Here is a 22,624-nt window from a genome sequence, read left to right on the forward strand (position 1 = left end):
TGAGATGGAATTTGGAACATCTGATCAGCTGGAGAGTGGGAACATGTGGACATCGCTAGCTAGCTCGTCACTTTTGTAAGAAGGAAAATTGATAGAAAGGGGGGAAATTGGCTATGGCTTCTGCATTAGGTCAGGTGAGCTGCCATAGTAGATGATTAGCAGTTCAGCACTATGGATTCAGGTTAAAAAAGGGTTCCAGGTTCTGACTTTTCATCTAACTGTAGACGCTAGAGATTGCAGTGTGTTCCTAATGCATGTACACTTGTTCCAAGGTACTGCTGCTACTACCACCATGTTATTATGTTGTTACATTGGTAAAGTAAATGAAGTGTCCTATTGAAAGAAGTCATAGTGCCTCAGTCTACTTAGAGATTGTTATAACTGTCATTTCTCGGTCAACTAGTTATAGCCGATGCTTTTAAAAAAAAAACTAGTTAACTAGTATGATGGTGAAAATGCAACTCGCTAGCTCACTCAATTCTACCGTGCTGCTACTAGCGGAAATCCACACCTAAGAAGATATCATAATCTGAATATACAACAATTCCTGCAGGAATATATATATACTATTTCATAATTTCAACAATGATAAAGATCAAGAATGCTTCAAGCAATGAGACAAAACTTGAGTTGTTTTGTCGTATGTGTATGCCGACAATACACAGTGCGTGGTATTGGCAAGAAGAGAATACTAGTTTTACAAAACATCAAAATCAATATGCAAGGCATTAATGCAAAGTATATATATCACAATCACTCTCCAAGCCAACCAAGCTGTGACATGCACCAATTCCCTACATTATCTTGTGAGCAAAAAAAAGCTCGATACATATATTTGTTCCATCTCGCTGTTTCAAGATCGACCATAGATTTGGCCGTGTGCATCTCTCGATGCAGAGGCATGGAGAGTTTAATTTGTTTTTTCCTACTGTCTAAAAACCAGGACAGATGCATACGGAGCTAGCAATGGTAAACAACAATAATTTGATCAACATGTCTGGGGACCGTATTCTCTCATGCAGACATATATGCTTGGTCGATCTACCACCACACCATATTACCATACGTCTCTCTCTCTCTCCTCAGGTACGTAGGCAAGAAAGAATACATTTTATTTTGACAGGAATCAGAATATATTTTAGCTTGCTGCGGCTCCCTGCAGGAGATGCTAGAGGATAGCAGTGCACTTTTGAAGCAATATACTGAACTGATCGACCGCCACTTAAAGCTTCCATGCACGAGTAGTAGTATCATGCTAGCATTTCTCCTATCATTCTCTTTCTACGCTTTACATGTAGTCATATACGGTCAGCTAGGTAGCTACTTGCGCAAGTACTACTGGAAGGATATTCCCAGCTATTGCATCAGTTGATCGAACCCATTTTACTTATATACGCATGAGACAATGAAAAATGGTAACCGCTAGTGATGCTGTTTTTTTGTCTGAGTGAAGCAAAAAAGGATGCAGCAATATAGGCCCATGTGTTTCACCCAAGTTAAAGAACATGACAATAAAACTAATATTAAGCAACAGGACATTGAAAAACCAAGCAACTTTGGTCTTCCACTAATGTTAGTTCTAAAATTTTGACCAAAGTTGCTACGATAAAGCTGAACATAGTGGCGGACCATGTGGTTCCTTCATCTCAAACTGCTTTTATGCAAGGCCGTAACATCATAGATGAGGTGGTTATCCTTCATGAAACTATTCACGAACTACATAAAAAAAGTTGAAGGCATATGAGAAGGCCTATGAGAAAGTTAAGTGGTCCTTCCTCTAGCACACGCTCAATATAAAAGGTTTTTCTGATGAGTCCTGTGCTTTAATCCATAGCTTTGTGTCACGATGTAGTGTAGCAATTAAATTCAATAACGACATTGGAAATTACTTCGAGACAAAGAACAGGCTATGACAAGGTGTCCCATTATCAACATGCTATTTAATATAGTGTCTGATATGCTCGTCGTCATAATTGAATATGTAAAGTTTTATGAAAAAATTGAAGGTGTGATTCTGTAACATCCCAGGATTTAGGGTTACATAAAGAGATAAAACAGATGTGTGCATTGCATTCATGCATAGAAAATCCAGTAAATTTTCGCGCTTTCAAATAAAGCTTGTCACAAAGGCTGAATTTCACTTGAGTTGATGGAACTGAACTAGATCATAAAGTCAAGCGCTATAGACTTAATGTGACCTTTGTTAAAACCTTATTTTGGGTAGAGGTGATTTGATCTAAGAGGTTAGATCATATGGAACTAAAACCAACACAACAACACATCAAACAAGGAATAATTAATGGATCTTCTAAAAGATCACAATATGGTTTTCCTTGCTACCACACATGGATATTCATTCCACTACAAGTCAAAGAACAAGAACATGGAGAAAATATTCTTAACTTGTCTTTTCCATGTCTTTAACTAAATCCTTGCTTTTAACATGATCCTCATGGTATATCTTCAACCCTAATCTTGAACTCATAACAAGGACATCAATATAATCCCTTGCTTATCCTACTTTTCTCTATCCCAAATCCATCTACATCAAACCTTAGCCAATGGAGAATTATATCCATCAAGTCTGATGATATTTCCATCATTCTTTGGGTTGGAACCCTATCATGTAATTGTAAGGGTATTTTACCCTTATCCATTATTTTGGTAACAAGGACACCGTAGCTAGAGTAATCAGACTAATACATGCCTATAAGATTATTCTTAGGTATTAGTCTAACAGGCATAATGGTGTATCAATGGAACAAGAAGGTGAAGGGAGACCCCCCACTTCGAATCGAAGAAAAAAGGGGAACCTCGGGCCGGTGTATGGTCCGGCGGCACTGGGTGCCACACCGGCTGGTCCGACGTAGACCTGCCTTGGCACCGGTGCACACTAGGCACATTCCAGGGTGCCTGGCCCCATCACCCGCCCAGTCCCTCGCCCGGTGCCTGTCGGCTGGCCCGGCGCCCTGCCCGGCGCCACCGGCTCCTGCACTGGCCGGCCCGGCAGAGGCCGGCCCATATGCCGATGACTACCGAACCGGCACTGACCCGGCGCCTGGTCCGGCGGCTGCCGGCCGATCCGGCCTGTGGCCCGACGGCACCGGGTGTGGAACCGGCCAGCCCGGTGGTAGGCCCGGCAGACCGGCCCCTTCGACAAAATGCTGAGTTGGACAAGTCCCAACGGCTGGATTTCAAGTGGACCTATATATAACCCTTCTCCTAGCTCAGAACGGTCGGGCACCATACTAGAAACTGTTCTTAAGCACTCTCTCTCATACTCCATTGATAGAAACACCAAAAGCCACGGATCTCCCTCCTCCACCCAAACTCGAATCCCTCTGGGGAAAAGCTAGAGGAGGTCTTGATCTGTAGTTCCACCGAGCCAATTCTTGTTCCCCCTTGTATTCATCAAGATACTTGCTCTCTAGGGTTTCTTGTGGATTTGCTCTTGACAAGATTGTGAAGGTTTGGAGGCTGCCTCAAAGTCTACCACAAGTGAAAGAGATATTCCTTCGTGGGATAGGCTCGGAGAAGAAGGTGAGCCTTCGTGGCGTTCAGGAATCCTTCGTGGGACCTACACCTGTCCAAACGTGACGTACCTTCTTGCAAAGGAAGGGAACATAGGAATAAACCTTCGTCTCCGCGTGCTATCGGTTATCTCTAACCGAACTCTTCACTTGTGCTATATCAGCCTGTGAGAGCCTTCGTGCTCGAGTTACATGTATCATCATCTAGGCTGCCTCACCTAGTTTGCATTAGGCTCACCTTTATATTCCGCAAAGCCCAACACTGCAAAGAAAGAATTAAAACTTGTAGAAACCTATTCACCCCCCTCTAGGTTTACCATCTCTGAACTTTCAATTGGTATCAGAGCCTGGACTCTTTTTAAGGGCCTTATAGCCTTAAGAGTGAGATGGATAAACTATTCGAGGGTTTGGATGAAGATTCTAACCTTTCGGTTAAGGAGATAAAATCCAGATTCTTAGCATATGAAGATGAGAAAAAGATGAAGGATGATGAAGTCCAAAGCTAAATGGCACAAATGAGTGCCATGCTTAAAAACCTAATGACTGGGACTTCTAGTGGGGCTTCTGTCCCTCCGGAAACTTTCCATGAGGTCAATCATGACTATCCCAAAAACACTTCACCCATGCCTCATATAAACCATAGTGGGAATGTTCCCCATTTTGATGGAACTCACTTTTCCTTTTGGAAATCATCCATGGAGTCTCATATTCGCAGCTGTAGTGTGGAGATGTGGGAGATCATTGTTGATGGATACCAGAAGCCAAAAGATCCCATCAGGTTGACCTCCACCGAATTCTACAACCGTCAACTCAATGCACTAGTAACATATGGGTCTTCAATGACGGTTTGATACTGACGTTTGAGAAATTCGTCAGCGATTGTCTTTTTCTATGACGATACGACGTTTTCGCGTCACATATGGCGTTTTGGGCCGCTCGGCCCAAAAAATTAGTGACGGGCAAGGTCTAAACGTCAACGATTGTGCAGAAATGAGCGTCGCGGGTGGTAGGCGGCTCGAACCGCGAAGTCAACAGGGGGGCGTCACAACAACTGGGCTTCGGGCTGGTGGACACACCTGACCCATACTCTGCACGTTTTTGTTCACGTACTTTTCTGTCTGCCCGCACAACAGTCCAAGGCCTGCAAAGACTGGGACCATATTTGTAAGGGGAGACAACCACTGTCTGCATACATGTACCTGGCTTGCAGCACTCGGGCCCGCATGTCAGGTACCGACACGACCCACCTGCGTGGGGCCGCCCGTTCCGATAGCCTCCAGGCATGCGAAGTGGACCAGAACTGTCAGTACCACCAACATGGGTTCGACATGTCAGGTGCCATGCCAAAAAAAATTGCGCACGTGTCAGCACAAGTGTCTGCCTTCCGTCAATTCTGGACGCATGGCCCCGCAGGTTAGAGCTTGCTGGGACCCTTCTCTGAGAGTTTTGGTGGGTCTGGCATGCCAGAGATCTGTGGGGTCCGCATGTCAGAGCCTGGTGGGACCCACGTATGACAGTTTTAGTGGTTCCGGCATGCCAGAGATCTGTGAGGTCCGCATGTCAGAGTCTGGTGGGTCCCAGCATGCCCGAGCTTGGTGGGCCCAACATGCCAGAGTGTGGACCCCATATGTCAGAACTTGTGAGGCCCGTATGTTAGAGCTTGGTGGGTCCCTGGTCCCAACCCCGTCGGGCCCACATGTAGTCGTGGGAGCTACTGGATTCACTAGGTGTCCCACCTGTCAGCTACGCGTCGAGGTGTCCTTGGGCCAGATTGGCTGTCTAAAGTCCCAAGACCAATTTATTCAGGTTGAAACAAGACATGCAGAGGAAATTAATCGGCATACGGTGGCCTGTCTAACGTGCGAATGTCATTTATTAGTGAAATTATTGTGGGCTTATACTGGCCTATCTAGCATGCACACAACATTGGTCCTCTAGTTGGCTATCCTCAGCGGCCTGGGAGCCACAACCACTACACGGTAACTATCGTGCTTCCAAAGAGGAAATTACCTTGCTAGCTTACTGTTTGGCCGACGAGTGACCTACAATGTAGATTGATGGCCACCTGCCGCTGTGAGGATCTCGGGGTAACAGATTTACAAACTGAAGTTTGGAAATCTGTGGGAGAACAATTACGTTGCCCTTGTGTGCGCTTCCCAAGGACTCTCAAGGAGGTCCGCAGGAGACAAACTAGGATTGCTTATCAATACTAACGTCTGGGTTGAAGTACATTCTGTATAGAAACAAAATATAAAATAATATAACAGAAATAGCAAAAAATAGGAAATGAAACAGAAACGGTAACTAAAATAGCTACATCGTCTAACTGGGCCGGCCCATACCAAGCCCGGGTTATTCTACATCCCTATCATGCATTCAGGATTTACGCGTAGCTAGGCAACAACTGTTGTGGATCAGATCCTGGTACTTCTAAGGCCTTGTACAGCTTGTTTTCTGGTCCGTGCCATAATCACATCGAACAAGTTGTGGAAGGTCTAGACTCCAGAAAACTTGATCGCTCTAACAACCGATATCAATGTGTAAGATGAAAAGGAACCAAATATCTGAATAAATACAGTAAGTACAAATATAAATAAATGCCAACTTTCATGGATTTCAGTTGTGATCTATTGATCCTGGCATTCATGTCAAATCTGAGTACATCATTCTAGTGTTTGTCTGGGTGGGAAAAGGAATTCATATATTGGCATAGCCAATACAACGGGATGGTGGAAATTCATCATTTGAGTCAAAACCACCTCCTACTATGCCTGTGTGAAATACACGATAAAATTCTGAGGATAGCTTCAACCAATAGATGCAGCGGAAAAACAAACACAAGAACACTGCTTAAGTGACAAAAGGATTTACGTGGAAAACCACCTCAAGTTGAGGGAAAAACAAGTGTGGATGTTCCCCATTTTGATGGAACTCACTTTTCCTTTTGGAAATCTTCCATGGAGTCTCATATTCGCAGCTGCAGTGTGGAGATGTGGGAGATCATTGTTGATGGATACCAGAAGCCAAAAGATCCCATCAGGTTGACCTCCACCGAATTCTACAACCGTCAACTCAATATGCCTCTGCATGTGACAAGATTAGAAGTGGCATCAATTGCAAACTCCTCGATCAAGTCAATGATATTGACTCTGCAAAAGAGCTTTGGGATCGTATTATAGTACTTCAAGAGGGAACTAATCTGATTCAGAAGGCTCTCTACGAGTCAGCGAAGACAGAGGCAACTTTGTTCATGATCAGAGAAGGAGAGACCATGGCAGATGCTTACGGAAGGCTTGGTGCTCTTCGAGTAAAGGTCAAGGGCCTTGGATGTGAAAAGTACAATGATGGCTTTGAAATGAATGAAGAGTTCATAATGTCCAAAGTCATTGCCATGATTGCTGTAAAACAGAAGGACACCAACCTTGCCCTCAACTTGCAAATCCTCACCAAGCAAGAAGATCTGACCGTAGATGATCTAGTCTCCTATGTGGCTACCAATGATAACATGGCCAAGGCAGGAGAGAAGCTCATGGCGATGGACCGTGTCGATGGATCCTCATACAACCTTGTTTTGAAGGCTAGAGCTGACCAAGAAAGAGAAGAAGCCTATGAGATCGAAGAAGATGAGATGACTTCAACTAGTGACATGCAAACATATGTTGCTTTCTTTGTCAAGAAGTACGTGAAGAAGTTCCCAATATACTCCAAAGAGAAGAAGAGAACATGCTACAACTGTGATGAAGACAATCACTTTGCAAATGAGTGCCCTTATGAGAAAAGGGTAGACAAGCCAAAGTTTGTCAAGGGTGTCAAGCCAAGATGGAAGCCAAACCCAATCAATGAACGATACAAGAAGAACAAGGGAAGAGCCTTTGTTAGGGCTGAGTACATTTCTGATGAAGAGGGAGAAGATGGGGAGAAGGAGGCTGGAGTGGCTGGTTTGGCTTACTCCGAACCCGGGTCACTCTTCACATATGATCACTCCAAGGATTATTCAACAGAATCTTCAACGCCAAATGATATTGGTTCTTCCTTCATGGCAAGAACAACGCATGATGATGACTCCGATGACATTCCCCCCTCTACGATCGTCGGCTCTTGTCTAATGGCAAGGGAAGCAAAGGTAATGGAATCCCCACCTTCTTTATCTAGCATTCTTGATAATGAAACTGAGAATCAAGATGAAGTGGCTATGCTTAAGGAACTTTACAAATTTAGATGCACTCTTCGTGGTGATGCTCTTGTCAAGTTCGATTACTTGATAGACTCCATCAAAGAAAGGGACGAGTCATTAAGGAATTAGAATATCATATGAATCATGAGAAACGGAGATTCAATCTCCTAAGACAAGAGATGAAAAACGAAAGGTGCATATCTCAAGGCCTTAAGCAACTAGTTGAAACTTTTGAACTAGATAAAGTTAAGGACCAAGAAACTATTGAAAGGGCTCAATTAATGGCCCAAGAGCTAGATGCTTCAAAGAAGGAGCTTGAAGTTGCTCATGCTTCTCTCACTAAGGATCTTGACCACCTTGAAAAGGCTAACAACCTTGTTAAGGACGAGCTCAAGAAACTTGGAGAGAACCATGACCTACTCCAAGACACCTATAAGAAGGCTATTGGGTCATTAAATGATCCCATTATTGCTAAAAATGTTGCAAGTTCCTCTACTTCATTTACTTGTGAGCATGCTAAAGTTGTTGAGGAACATGTTCGTTTGAAAGAAGAGCTTTCTTTGTATGTTGAGACCAATGTATATCTTGAATCTTTGGTAACCAAATATGGTCCCAACTATTATCCTAATGACTCGGCTTGTGAACAAGCAACTATTCTTGAGGAAAATGCTAGGTTGACAAAGGAACTAGCCAAGTTCACCACCTCCAAGAATAAGATGGGATTGGATGACCTTTTGAGTAAGCAAAGGTCAAACAATCAAAAGTATGGTCTTGGGTATGCTCCCAAGCCTTACAAAAAGAACAACTACATGAAGGAGAAGCCCGCTCAAGAGAAGAACAAGACGGTCACTAATAATGGCAAAGCCCCAAAAGGCAAAGCCACTAGTGGTGACCGCACGTACGGGACCTAACAATCACTATGCTTTATTTGTTGATTATTATGGTGATGTTTATGCTGAATATGTTGGCCCTCGTAATGGCTATGCTTATAGAGGGTACTCAATTTGGGTACCAATTAAAAGATCTTGTTGCCATTACAAAGGAACCATTAATCGATGGGTTCCTAAAACCTCTACTTGATTTTGTAGGGGTATTCCTCCGGTGGTCCAAAATGGGTGTTTGATAGTAGATGCACCAATCATATGGCCAGAAGAAGAGGTGTGCTTGACCAATTCATAGAGGATGTTAACAAGAAGTCAAGCATCACCTTTGGTGACAACTCAAAGGGAAAGGTACTTGGGTATTGCAAGGTGGCAATGTCTAAGGACTTGTGCCTTGAGACGGTCATGCTTGTTGAATCCCTTGGCTACAATTTACTTTCTATTTATCATCTTGCAGATAATGGCTATAATTCATATTTTACTAATTATTGTGTGAAAGTCCTTAGGAGTAATAATCTCAAATTGGTCCTTGTTGGATATGTGGAGAACAACCATTACGTGGTTGACCTCTCGAAAGAGAGCCCCTCTCTCCCCACATGTATAATGGCCAAACATGACGAAGGTTGGATGTGGCATCGCCGCCTTGGTCATATCAATATAAGAAATCTTAAACAACTCCTAAAGGGTGAGCACATTGTTGGACTAACCGATATTTCCTTTGAGAAAGATCGTGTGTGCAGTGCATGTGTAGCTGGAAAGCAACTCAAGAAGAGACATCCTATCAAGAGTATCGTCACCACCTCTAGGCCTCTGGAGCTGCTTCACTTGGATCTCTTTGGGCCATCTCATTATGATACTCTTGGTGGGAGCAAGTATGGACTGGTCATTGTTGATGATTACTCAAGATACTCTTGGGTCTTTCTCCTTAAGTATAAGGATGAGACCTATAAAGAGTTCATCATCTTCGCCAAGAAGGCTCAACAAATGTATGAATCTGAGATCAAGGCGATAAGGACTGACAATGGCACCGAGTTCAAGAACTACACTATGCAAGAGTTTGTTGATGTTGAGGGCATCAAGCATGAGTTTTCAGCTCCATACACCCCTCAGCAAAATGGTGTTGTTGAAAGGAAGAACCAGACTATTATTGAGATGGCAAGAACCATGTTGAGTGAATTCAAGTCACCCCATAAATTTTGGGGAGAAGCCATCTCTACAGCTGTCAACTACTCCAACCGGCTCTTTCTCCGACCCTGCATAATAAAACTCCATACGAGCTTCTCACAGGTAACAAGCCTAATGTCATGTACATTCGTGTCTTTGGATGCAAATTTCTTGTTAAAGACAATACAGGGAAGCTCGGTAATTTTGAAACTAGAACTATAGAGGGTACATTTGTTGGATATGCGGAGAACTCTCACGCCTATAGATACTACAACAAGTCTAGTGGGACTATTGAAGTATCTTGTGACGTGGTGTTCTTGGATGATAATGGCTCCTAAGTGGAGCAAGCTGTTTCATGTGCTGCAGGTGATGATGATCCTTCTAATGCCATCAAGCTTATGGGCATTGGACACATCCGGCCCACGGAGTTCCATAGTAATGATCAAGATGATGGAATAGAAGTCTCAAGCTCAACCCAAGTGGAGCCTTGCTCAACTCAAGCTGAACCATCAAGTGCAGCCCAAGATTCAACCTCTACTCAAGATGAGCCGCATTCTGAAGAACAAGAAGAAAGCCCTCAACCTCCTGAGCAAGACCATGATGCTGATCAAGAATCATCCTCAACCCATGGTCGAGCACAAGATGTCCTCATGATCAAGAACTAGCAAACGATGAATTTATTGATCATGAAGGAACCATTCGGAAGATCAAGGCTGCTTCAAGGGCAAGTGACATGAAAGTAGATCAAGTCCTTGGTAGCATCTCAAGAGGAGTGGTAACTCGTAGATACCATGCATTACTTATTAGGGCTTTCTATTTTCGTGCCCTCGGGTCCTTAGTTGTACTCAGTTTTCCCCAGCTCCTTAGTTTTTCCTCAGTTTTCCCCAAGCCCTTGTCTAAAACCCGCAGAAGGAGCTCGGACGGGAGGATTCCCGTTTAGTTTACCGTTTCGTGCTGACGTGTGGGGCCGCGTCACGTGGGGCTAGTGGAAAGGGACCGCGTGGGATAGGACGAGACTGTGTTTGGTCATACGAGCGGAGCGGGGGCCGTAGCGTGTGCGACCGTAGCATGTGGAGCCGTGTGGGTCCGGGACATGGGCACGAGTGGTTTCTAATCTTTCGCCCAGATTAGCAGTTTTCAATGCACCTTTTTCCTCTCCCTCGCTCGATCTCATTCATTCTTGATTGCCCAAATTGGTAGCAAATCTAGAGGAGCTTCTCCTTCTGTTTTTTAACGTCATTCATTTCTTTATGCCTTCGTTTTATCCAATCAGGTAGGAAATCTAGGGCACAAATCCATAGAAAATATAGGATAAGCTGCATACAGTAGCCAACATAGCATAGATATATTTACGACAGATCCAACAGTACTACCGATAGATCCAACATAAGCTACATTTTACACGAATTTAAGCTGCTCTACAGATAGAGCAATCACATACAGAGAGTGCAGTAGGCACGTTCAACGCCTCCAGGTAGCGCCTGTGACTCGCTTGGAGGCTGCGTAGGTGAATCCCAAGTTCGTTGTGTTGGGCCATGAACGCATGCACGTTCACGGTCGTTCCAACTCTAGCGCCGCATCTGCTAATGGATTCAGCATGGTTCACCAGGCAGTTGAAGTCGGTGGCGCGGAGCTTCCTGTTGCAGAAGGGCACTTGTAAACGCCTCGAGCAAAGTGGCCATCGTTATTGCCGGACTGCATCCTCCTGAGGACGTGACGAGTCTTGGTGTGGCAGGACTCGTCGTCGCTGTCAACGTCGCTGCTCTGCACCTATCATGTAGCACCAAAGATCGTACAAAAAACACAGAGTCAATTGCAACTATGATGGAACAGAGAGTGAACAAAAGATCATGCATGATAATATGGGCACGAAAAAAAGAGGTAGGCTCAGTTACATTGGACACACTTATATCCAGGATTTGAGTCGCAGAAACCAAAGATCATGCACAACAAATTTGTACACACCAATTGTTCACTCGACCAAACCCTGAATCAATTTGTGCCCAAATATTCATCATCATCGGCACAAATTAACCGGATGGGATTGATTACTCACATAAGTTAACCGAATCTTAAACAAAAGCAAATAACAAACACTAATAACGCAAGATCTAACACAAAATGATTGAACTAGGAACAAACGAACCCTAATAACGCTAGATCTAACACAAAAGGGATGAAATGGGATAAGAACAAGGGAACAAAGGGTTACCTTTGGCTCGTCGTCGACGATGCTGGTGTCGTAGGGGTTCTCCGGTGTGACATACGATACTGGTTCGTACGGGTCCCAAGCGACGGGGACCTGGATGGGGGCGGCGGGTGATGCGCCGGCGGGTGATGCGCCGACATCTACGTTGGAAACAGCGACGGGGGCCTGGACGTGGGTGGCGGCTACATTGGAAGCAGCCACGGGGGCCTAGACAGGGGCGGCGGCCGATGCGCCGGCGGCTACGTTGGAAGCAGCGATGGTGGCCTAGACGGGGGCGGCGGCGGCTGATGCGCCGACAATGGGCATCTCATGCTTCTCCATCGCCGGCGGTTTTCTTCGGGGTTTTTTCTTCTGATGTGGAGAAGATGATGGGACAGGAGAGGCGTTTGCAGTGAGAATGAGAGAGTGGGCGAGCGTCGAGGGAAAGAAAGAGGGGCTCTATAAAGACGAAGGTGGCGTGTACCGCAACACGCGTCCGCTATGCACGGCTGCAGCGTGCACCACGACACGAGTCTAACCCTGGGATGTTTGGTGTACTCAGTTACAACCTCGGGCCTTATACAGAAATTTTATCTGTACTCAGTTTCCCCCTCGATTAGTTATACTGGCAAGTGCAATATACTCAGTTTTACCCTCAAGTAGCTAGTCAACAGAGAGTCAACAAATTAGATTACATAGCTAATTGAGTCATTTCATGCGCAAAAAAACATAGTGGCACCTACTCATGGAGTCTTCATACGCAACCCGCCACCTAGGAAACCTTAACAAACATAGATAAATCAAGTTTTACCACAAATTGCCACTTTCTCAGAATCACTAGTAGCTATGAAGATGCATGGTTTTCCACTCAAACCCCTTTGCAAAACATCTTTTCCAAAACATAGTTTGTCTAAATGAGGCCATAATTGTCACACTCGTGTATATTTGAATTGCAAATAATTTGATGTAGCCCAATATGAATTATATTGTACAAAACACGCATTTTTCATTTTGTAATTCTTTTGTTTGAATCATTTAGTCTATTTACTATTTATGTGCCCTTGGTTTCTTAGTACTACTCAGTTTTGCCCTCAAGTACTGTCACAAATGCTCACAGAAGCCCAAACTTATCCTGATTGGTTGAGCCGTTGTCACACGGATCGACTCCACCAACCGTTGATCCACTGATCTAACGGGCAGTATACCCCTCTCCGTCTCTTCGTGGCCACCCCTCTCTCTCTTTCTTCGTGGCCACCCCTCTCTCTCTCTCTCTCTGTCGGTGGACAGTGCCACTCCTCTATTTATGTGTAATAATGAGTTTTCCACGTAACTATATTCCCTCTATTTATGCATTATATTCCACGATCTATTTAGGCATTACTTTTCACGGTAAAATGATAAACTATCACGAATTTCCTCACGTTGTTGAGATATAAACCCCCACAACGGTCATCCCCAACAATAAGTTGTGCATGAATCAAGCCTCGGATCTTTTTGGTATTACTGAACTTTGACATCGAAGTCAATAAAGTAGGAGGGACTTCTTTCAAAGGAAACATTGTCTTCCATATCACCCTCAAACCAGTATAGCACTTGTTAAAAAATCGGTGCACCTATTGCACCCGATCTTGAAACTTTGCGACAGTGGCAGCTTTCGATTGGTTTCTCCAAAAAACTTCATCAAAGGATGAAAGATGAGTCAAGGCATTTACGCGTTCATGAACACGCTGGTTTTCCTCCGACAAGTTCAAGGCTATGATTGCAAGAAAAAATGAGAGAGGTGGCATCAGAAGAATATACTTGGTCGTGCTCCAGAAACTAAGGAGTAAGAAGATACTTACAGTTTAAATTTTCTGTTGCTTTCTGCAACTCTGTAAGGGCGCATCGTTCTGCATCAGTGGCTAGTTCACCTTTCTTCTTTATAATGGCGGCAATAGCATGAATACTGCGCATATTCTTTTCCATCTGGACAATTCGATTCTTCATACGTTGGAGCCGACCACTCTCAAAATAGCCATCCGAATGACCTTCGGTAAAGGAAGGCACAAGAAATACCTGCAAAGATATACCATTAAGTATATGATGGAATATATGAGTCTTTCAGTTGGAATTACTCACATCGGGAGCGTGCAATCAAAATATTGAAAGTATCACAGTAAAAGGGTATTGGCAACATTGCCAATACAGGATTCGTTACAATAAAAAGGTCTTATGACACGGAATTGTTTCAAACGGACAATATTACAATCCAAAAAGAAGTCAGGGAGCTTGGGTTTGAATCGATAAGCTTGGGCCAGTGGCTGATTTGTTTGCTGAAACCAGCTCAAGAAGCTGACGAGCACACTTGAGCGCTGAAGATTTATGAAGACTCAAGTCGATAAGTTGCCCATCTTGTTCCTTTGGCAGTTCCTTGGAAATTTGTTCCATACCAGCTTTGAAGCCATGACCCATCATAAGTTGAAAAGCAAGAAGAGCGCCGTAGGTGCGTGTAGTGCGTTTGAATACCTCGATAACTTCCTTCGTATCGACAACAAAAACATCTGTCAGTTGTTCCAGAGTTTTGTTTTGGTCGGCCTTGGGGAAAATCATCGAGTGCATCTTCGACATGACTCCTTTGTTCTTCTGGAGAAGGGCTTGAATGAGCTTGCTGGATTCAAGAGTCATTGACAAAGCATCAGCATGAGAATTGTCTGGGAGCTTGTCTAAGGCCTCCACAGGAATATCGGCGGCCTCTGTGAAGAACGAAAAGAAGAATTGGTTAGTTGCAAATTAAACCAAGGAGAGGAAAACTAAAAGTTGAATCGATGAGAATTACTGAGCAGGGCCAAAGTGGATTGGCGAAGAAGATTATTCCTTTCATCCCTCTGAGCTTCGGCAGTGGTCTTCAAAGCTTCTTCATCCTTCAGCTTGTTCCTCAGCCGCTCGAGCTCCTCCTTCAAAGAATCGATGTTTTGGCGAGCTTCGGCAGCCATCTTAACTGCATTATCGAGCTTCGAGGAAGTAGATTCAACTTCTTTTTGAAGCTGAACCTTCTCAGCCTCGAGCGAGGTGAATTGAGAGGCAAAGGCCTCCAAAGCAGAAATGACCGTTCGAAGATCCTAAAGAAGAAAAAAGAAGTAACTATTAACCGTTGTAGAACTCTCGTCAAGAAAGACCCGGGGGCTGTTGGAAGCACATGTATTATCAAAACAGAAAGAGCTTATAGGTTTTCCAGGAGGAGGAGAACCTGTAATAGCAGCAGTAGAAGGGATCTCCTTCCCTTTAAAGAGGGAAGAAGCTATCAAAACTTGAGCTGTTGGGGTTGTAGCTGAAGCCGAAGCTTCCGAAGCCGCCGAAGCAGGGTTGCTAGAACTTCTCTTGGCCTTCTTTGGAGGGGGGTGTATGAAGCCCTCGTCGCTGGAAGCACGTAAACCAGGAAAAATGAGAACTAGATACAAGAGAAAATCTTGGTGCAGTGGAAAAGACTTACATATCAAATAGATCATCTTCGTCGGCAAACCCGCCAGACGATCTCTTTGAGGGATGTACATTGGCCTTCTCCGCAGCTGCATCAACAAAGGCGGCACGATTAGCATCATCGTCGTGGTTTGACTCCGCTGTGTCATTTGTATCATCAGCGAGGGATCTAGGATCTATAGAAAAAGCTTCGGGATTCATAGGATCATTGTCTTCATCTTCTGGATCTACATTTTCTTCGACGAGGATTTCTACGGGAATGGAATAACTTCTCTCTTCAAGAATGTCATCCGACATATCTTGGAAATGTTCGAGAGCTGACATGACCCGTCGAAGAGATTAAAAGGATTAATGCAAAGAATAGTTTGAGTGCGACAATTAGTGCAAATATAAGGGAGAAATTACCTCGTTCGGCGGATGGTCGGCATCAAAAGGTGGTTGAGGAGACAGAAGCGGAATCGAATCTTCTTGACTGAAATGAGTCAAGCGCCTGACTTCATCAAGCAATTCCTTTTCGGATAGTTCGGCGATGTTTACTCTGGTCTCGTCCATAGGGTCTGAATATAACCACATCGGGTGGGCTCTGGACATAACTGCTTGGATTCGACGTTTCAGGAAAACGGCAGCTATCTCAGTACCCATCATAGTTTGGCCATCGAATTTCTTGATTCAAAGAACTCTATCAAATAACCTATCGACTGCTGGTTTCTCTTCGGACGACATGATGTTCTTCCAAGATCTCTTGGGCACGGCCTCGAGAACATCGGCAAATCGCGGCAGTTGCATGTCGGCTGCTGATGAGTCCTTGATATAGAAACACTTCAACCTCCACCCTTGGACATATTCTCTCATTGGAAAATTGAAGTAGTTAACTTCCTTACAGACAACAAATCCAACGCCGCCGGTCACAAAAGATCCACTACTGCAGTTGTAGCGCTTCACGAAGAAAATATTTTTCCATAAACCAAAGTGAGGCTCGATGCCCAGGAAAGCCTCACATAAGGTGATAAAGATAGCAAGATGAAGGATCGAGTTGGGAGTCAATTGCCACAATTGGATCTCATACACATGAAGGAGACGCCGGAGGAATTCATGAGAAGGAAGAGAAAGTCTGCGATATAGGAAAGACAAGAACATCACAGTAAAACCGGCAGGAGGATTGGGACGTGAAGCCGCACCTGGGAGAATGACGTTTCCTTCGTGGGCCGAAATTATGCCAAGGCTCCGAGCTCTCTTCTTGTCGCGCTTGGTTACCGTGGAAGCTGGCCAATCACCAGGTGCAGGTCCAGCCGCGGAAACCTCCAGCGCGGGCGGCGCATGAGCTTGAGCGGAAATCCCCGATGCGCCCTTTTTCGGCGCACTGGATGTAGCTTTAGCGGCGGCGTCGCTGGTCCCGGCGCTGGCGGAGAGGGTGAGGTTCCTCTTCTTCACCATTGTCGAAGAAATCGAAGAGAGATCTGAGAACAGCGGCGGCGGCGCAATAGTTTTGAGGAAGAAGGAGAGGCAAGGAAGAAGAATCGTGAAAAGAGAGAATGAAAGGGCTAAATTTTGTCCTCTGCGGTTATAAATTAAAGGAGACTTGGAATTAGGTCACCACGTGTCATTATCTCTATTTTACCAAGGAATCTTTTTCACCACTATGCGCGGAAATCGAGGAGGCGTCTTGGTTACTGGACAAGCGCTGGTCATTTCCCAAACTGGCCGCGCAGAAGTAGGAGGGGACCCGCCAGGTCATGTCCTGTCAATAGGACCGTAGCAGTGGTTACGTCATCAATGATGTCATAAGTAGTATCGACTCCGCATAGAGCACCCGAAGGAAATTGAAACATTCGAGTGGTATGGTCTGAGTCTACGGACGATTGCAAGCATCTGCGCCTAGACTCGGGGGCTACTCCCATCGGGAGCGCTGAATGCGCACCCGATAAAATTTGGACTCGAAGACTTTTGCAGATCCAGGATCATGCCCGGGGACTTGATTCTGAGTAGGGTGACGTTGTTTTGCCATCGACAGTTAACCAGCATCGATTTGTCGAGTAAAGCTGCGCGTGTTACTCAATATCCTTTACGTACTATCAATGGGCGCAATCTTACTTGGAAGCATTGAAGACCCGATATAGGAAGACATATCAGATGATCATGGCAGTTTGCGAAAAATATCGGCAGAACAAAAACATTTGAGTAGAACAACTTGAGTCTACACACGGTTGCAAGCATCCGTGCCTAGACTCGGGGGCTACTCCCATCGGGAGCGCTGAACGCGCACCCGATAAAGAAGACGTTGTTACTACAAGGGAGTCAAGATTTTTCGGATATTGAAAACATTCGACAGAAGACAGTTTTAGTCCCTGCCCGAAGTTTCTTAGACCAGTCACTCGGGGGCTACTGATGTGGGCATTACCCTTCGGGTAACTAGTCTTGTGCTACCTCTTACGGCCCAACCAGGGGCCCATGAAGGATATCGATCGACCAAGGTGGGCCGATACGTTAATTCCAAGAAAGGAGTCTTGGAAAACAAGACAAGAAGACAAAGAAAACAAGGAAAGATTAGACATAGGACTCTTTGTAACCTAGTCGTACTCGAACAAGCCTCTCGAGACCTGGCTCCCAATATAAGGGCTAGGAGAGGGTCTCTCGAGATATACACAATCATAGTAGCCATAACCACCGTAAGTCTAGAGCTAGGTCATTGCAGAACTTAGCCTCTCGACGAGATCATAGCCGAAACCTTCGGCACCCCATTGTAACTCGATATTTACAGTAATCAAGATCAGACAGGCGGGACGTAAGAGTTTTACCTCATCGAGGGCCCTGAACCTGGGTAAATCGCTCTCCCCGCTTGTATGATAACCGATGTCTCGTGTCAGCCTACATGATTCCATCTACCCTAAGCCCCAAACGGAGGGCATTGCCGGGGAGTACCCTCGACACCTGTCTTGTGGAGTATAAGAGAAATGTGTTGCATCATCTCTATGTTAGGACGTGATGCACATATAAATGCGTATCTTACACATATTGAAGTTATATTCTTTATATCTCATTGATGAATTGTTATTGTCCACTAAAACTTAAAAGAGAGAATAGTCAAGTGAACCCATGAACTCCGGTCAAATTTTAATCATAAGAAACACCTTTCCATTGCATTTATATTACTTTCTATTTGATGCACTACTTTAATCCGAAAATAAAAAATATTTAGTTATCTAATTTGCACACAAAACCTCAAAACAAACAAACATTTACTGCTTTTACTTAGTTTACTTTACTTCTTTGTTTGCTTTACTTTAGTTGCTACCTTATTTTACTTTTACTTACACGAAACCTTGTGCTTGACAACTACACGGTGGAGTTAGGGACACAAGGATTTATTTTATTTTGTAGGATTGCTAGAAGAAGAGAGGGAGATATACCTCTTTACCCATTCCCCGAGAGTTTGATATAAACCCTTAAGTCACCCTTGTGAGCAAAATACTCTGCTGATACAACACTCTGTACTTGGAATCCCAACGTCATCAGTTGCCCAACATCCTGGACCGCTAACTAGTTTTCTGTTAAGACTGGCAAAAAGATTCACATGTATCGACAAAGACAAAGCGTAACTTTGTCCTGACATCCAAGAGTAGGGCTGTATCACTGGAAGAATACATGCACAACCATTGGTCGCTTACCCCCAGGCAGGCCCCAGGGTTGTTCCTCATTTTTACTCCCTTACAAATACACGTAGGGCCTAAGCACCGCCCCAAATATGCTCTCACCCAATTAGTATGCTCACCCTTGCCCATGCAAGATACCGACCACTAGTAAATGCCCCGGGGGCTCCGACTGGTTGGCAGGAACGTTCAAAGCCAAAGGCGTGCTTCATACTAAAACGGGAAGAAGCATGCTTGGGAGACGCCGGAAGCTTTCCCTGGCCGGCATGCCTTCACGTACTAGAGTAGGATGGGTATCTTCTACGCTCGCTTGGTCACTAGCCGCCTAAGAAAACATAGCCAAGCTAGTGGCGCTAGGGATCTAGGTAAATATGCATCTAAAAGGGGTCGGGAAGCCAGCAGGAGTTACACTATTCAAAAAAGGGGAGAACCCCGTTTGTGCGGGATTTTCCCAGCCGACACACCGGGATACTAATGAGTTTGGTCGTGGAAGCAAAAAAACATTAGCACATCTGCTTCAGAAGGCAGGATGACGGGTCGAGGCATGGCGGAAGGCGTACATCTCGCCACCTAGCAGCCGCACACGCTCATTGCTTCCCTTCAACTCGCTAAATAGGTAACTCACTCCAGTTATCGCACTCAGCACTGGCACCGAATTGTCTTGCCATACGTTTCGGAGACAAGTTGTATGCCCGACCTTGGCCCATGCAACTCTGACTCTAACCGCTAGTCTACGCCCTAGGGATAGGACGGGTCAACATAAATGCTCAAAGTCATGGCAGGATTCATAGGAAAAAAACAAAGGAATTTCTGGCGGGATGATGGCGCCTCCAGCTAGGTCATGCCCTATACCCTCGAGTACAAGAGTACAACGACGAGCCCCCATTGTGGTTGGTCATTTGTGCAAACATCGCTTGGCTACTAACAATAAGGTTTCGACGAAGAATCCTAAGAAAGATATGGGGAATCATCGAGCAAACACAACATATAGGCTATGCCCGAGGGGATGAAGTTTGTTATATTTACATTTGCGACCCGAGATACCAGGTTACTAATCGTTATTCATCGTAAGAATAGAAACAACTAGGTCATGGAATGTCGAGAGGAGGTAGCCCTAGCGCCTCCCTCACCTTCTTGAAGTCATCATCCGTGCATTGGTTCAGGCACCTAAGAATATCGACGACTGTGGCATGATCATCATGCACACCAACGAGAAACTCAAGAGGAGGCCTGAACCGTTTTGGCAGATCAACCTTGAAGAAGTTCTAGGGAATCGTCAAGATCATCCATCATCTTCGACGTATAGGGATTCCCGGCTACGACATCCTTAACCATCTTGAGTGCTCCATCCCAATGCTCGAGAGAGAAGTTGGGGAACAACATCGGATCCCCAACTCGAGGATCGGAGCCAGCAAGTCTGGCAATACGCCAATGGGCATCTTCCCCTAGCGGAAAGGAATCCACCTCATCCTCTTGATCCGCGGAGGCGGCTACTTCAACCTTCGACTCTGCGCTACGTCCCCATGAAGGATCTGCCTGCAACAAACTGGATTGCGAGAGACCATTGCTGCTGGACATTGCACCTAGAGAAGATCTAGAAGAAAAAAAGGGAAGTGGCGCTAATAGGATCATAGCCTCATCTCTTCCCCTTCCTTAAAAGGAGTAAACTACCTTCAATGCTTCCACCAAGCACCTTGGGAAGATCCTTCATCAACCTCGAGGCAACTCTGTATCGCCAAGCAGAGCATTCAAAGTCCTGCTCCCTGACAGGTCATATCAAGATACTTTAACGCCGATGGTAGGAGGCAACCAAACCAAATTTCTGCGATATCTTATCCTTAGGGTACCTCTTCGAGCCATCTCAATGCTAGGGGGATACCGACGGGGTTCCCAAACATAGGGTATCCGAAGAAGGCGAAAGATCTCGGAAAGAGGCTGATATCTCCTCCATCGCAACCTGGCAAAGCTCGGCAAGAAGACGGACCATGGGAAGTTGGACGACTAGACAACTCGGTCACGTAAGGGTGGCACCGATTCACGTAAGGGTCACACAAAAAGGAGAGCGCACCTACGACAGTTCCTAATGCCCCAAACTCCAAGGTAAGGGCTTGTACCTTAGGGTTCATCCTCTACCGTGACACCGGTACATTGCGCGGCACGTCCTGTTGTACGGAAAGGGCTCTCCGTTACAGGGTCACATACCGATACACGTCCATTTTGTACAAAGGAGGATGTGGCCACCTCTCCTTCACGAGCGAGACCACTCCCTTGTATTATAAATATGGCCTTCTACCAGAGGGAGAAGGACAAAACAAAGAAGCGACCAAGCAAAAAACACACACACAAACATTAGAAACCAGAGCGAGATAAGCTTGGTTTCTTCCTCTCCCGCACAAGGAGATAATGATCGAGGCGACAAGTCTTTTCTATTTTCCACCATTCATAGCTTGTTCTTACCCGGCAGGGAAGAACAAGCAGCAACCGCCTTCCCACCAGAAGTCGGCACCCCATCACAATGCACCAACACCTCACACATATTACACTACTAGGAAAAGGCCTAGCAGTGGCACATTACTTTTGGGTACCAGTGGTGTGCCACTACTAGCGCGCCACTGCTAAGTGCTAGTAGTGGCGCAGCAGGTGGTGCGCCCCACTACTAGCTGTTAGGTGATCCATTCCTAGTCCTACCTGGTACGCCATTGTTATAAACTAGGTGCACCACTACTATTTTTGAAATATGGATCTAGCACCATTTATTTGCAATATTTTTACGTTTTGTTTTTGTATAATTTTTGTTCTTGTGCATCTTGGTGGAGGCGCTAGAGATTGAGACGGCGAGGTCGAGGCAGGTCAACGAGCTCGGGGCCGGTGAGGTCGTTGGGTCGGCAAGCAAGGGGAGGAGGAGGCATGGAGTAGAAGGTAGATGCATGAGGAGGAGGAGGCATGCGGAGGAGTAGGAGAAGGAGGAGGAGTAGTAGACATGGAGGAGGAGGAAGAAGATGAGTAGACATGGAGGAGGAGGAGGAGGAGGAGGAGGAGGAGGAGGAATAGGCATGGATGAAGATGAGAAGGAGGCATGCAGGAAGAGGAGGTTTTGCTTGCTATCTTGATGACAGAAGATCTACCGGAGATTTTGCTATTTTCTTTGGACCAAATTTGATTTCATTGAGTGCACATAAACAAGCTACTACATCTAGGTCCACTAAGGAAGGTGAATATAAAGTCTTGGATAATGCTACAACAGACTTGATATGGATTGAAGCATTGCTTGGTGAACTTGGTGTCACCCTCAAGGACAAGCCATGTCTATGGTGTGATAGTTTAGGTGCTAGCTATTTGTCCGCAAATCATGTCTTCCATGCTAGAAGAAAACACATTAAGATTGATTTTCAATTTATTCGTGAACGAGTTGCAAACGAAGTTTTGGACATTCGGTTTATCTCCAGCAAGAGCCAAATCGCGGATGATTTAGCAGTCAAGAATCTCAAAGATTTCAAGCATAATCTCAAACTTTTTGAAGGCTGTGATTAAGGGGGTTGTTGAAGATATTTAGCATATCTTTTATGATATGTAATCTCTTCCTT

The sequence above is a fragment of the Lolium rigidum genome, chromosome 6 (genome assembly GCF_022539505.1).
Source record: "Lolium rigidum isolate FL_2022 chromosome 6, APGP_CSIRO_Lrig_0.1, whole genome shotgun sequence".
NCBI classification, from domain to species: domain Eukaryota; kingdom Viridiplantae; phylum Streptophyta; class Magnoliopsida; order Poales; family Poaceae; genus Lolium; species Lolium rigidum.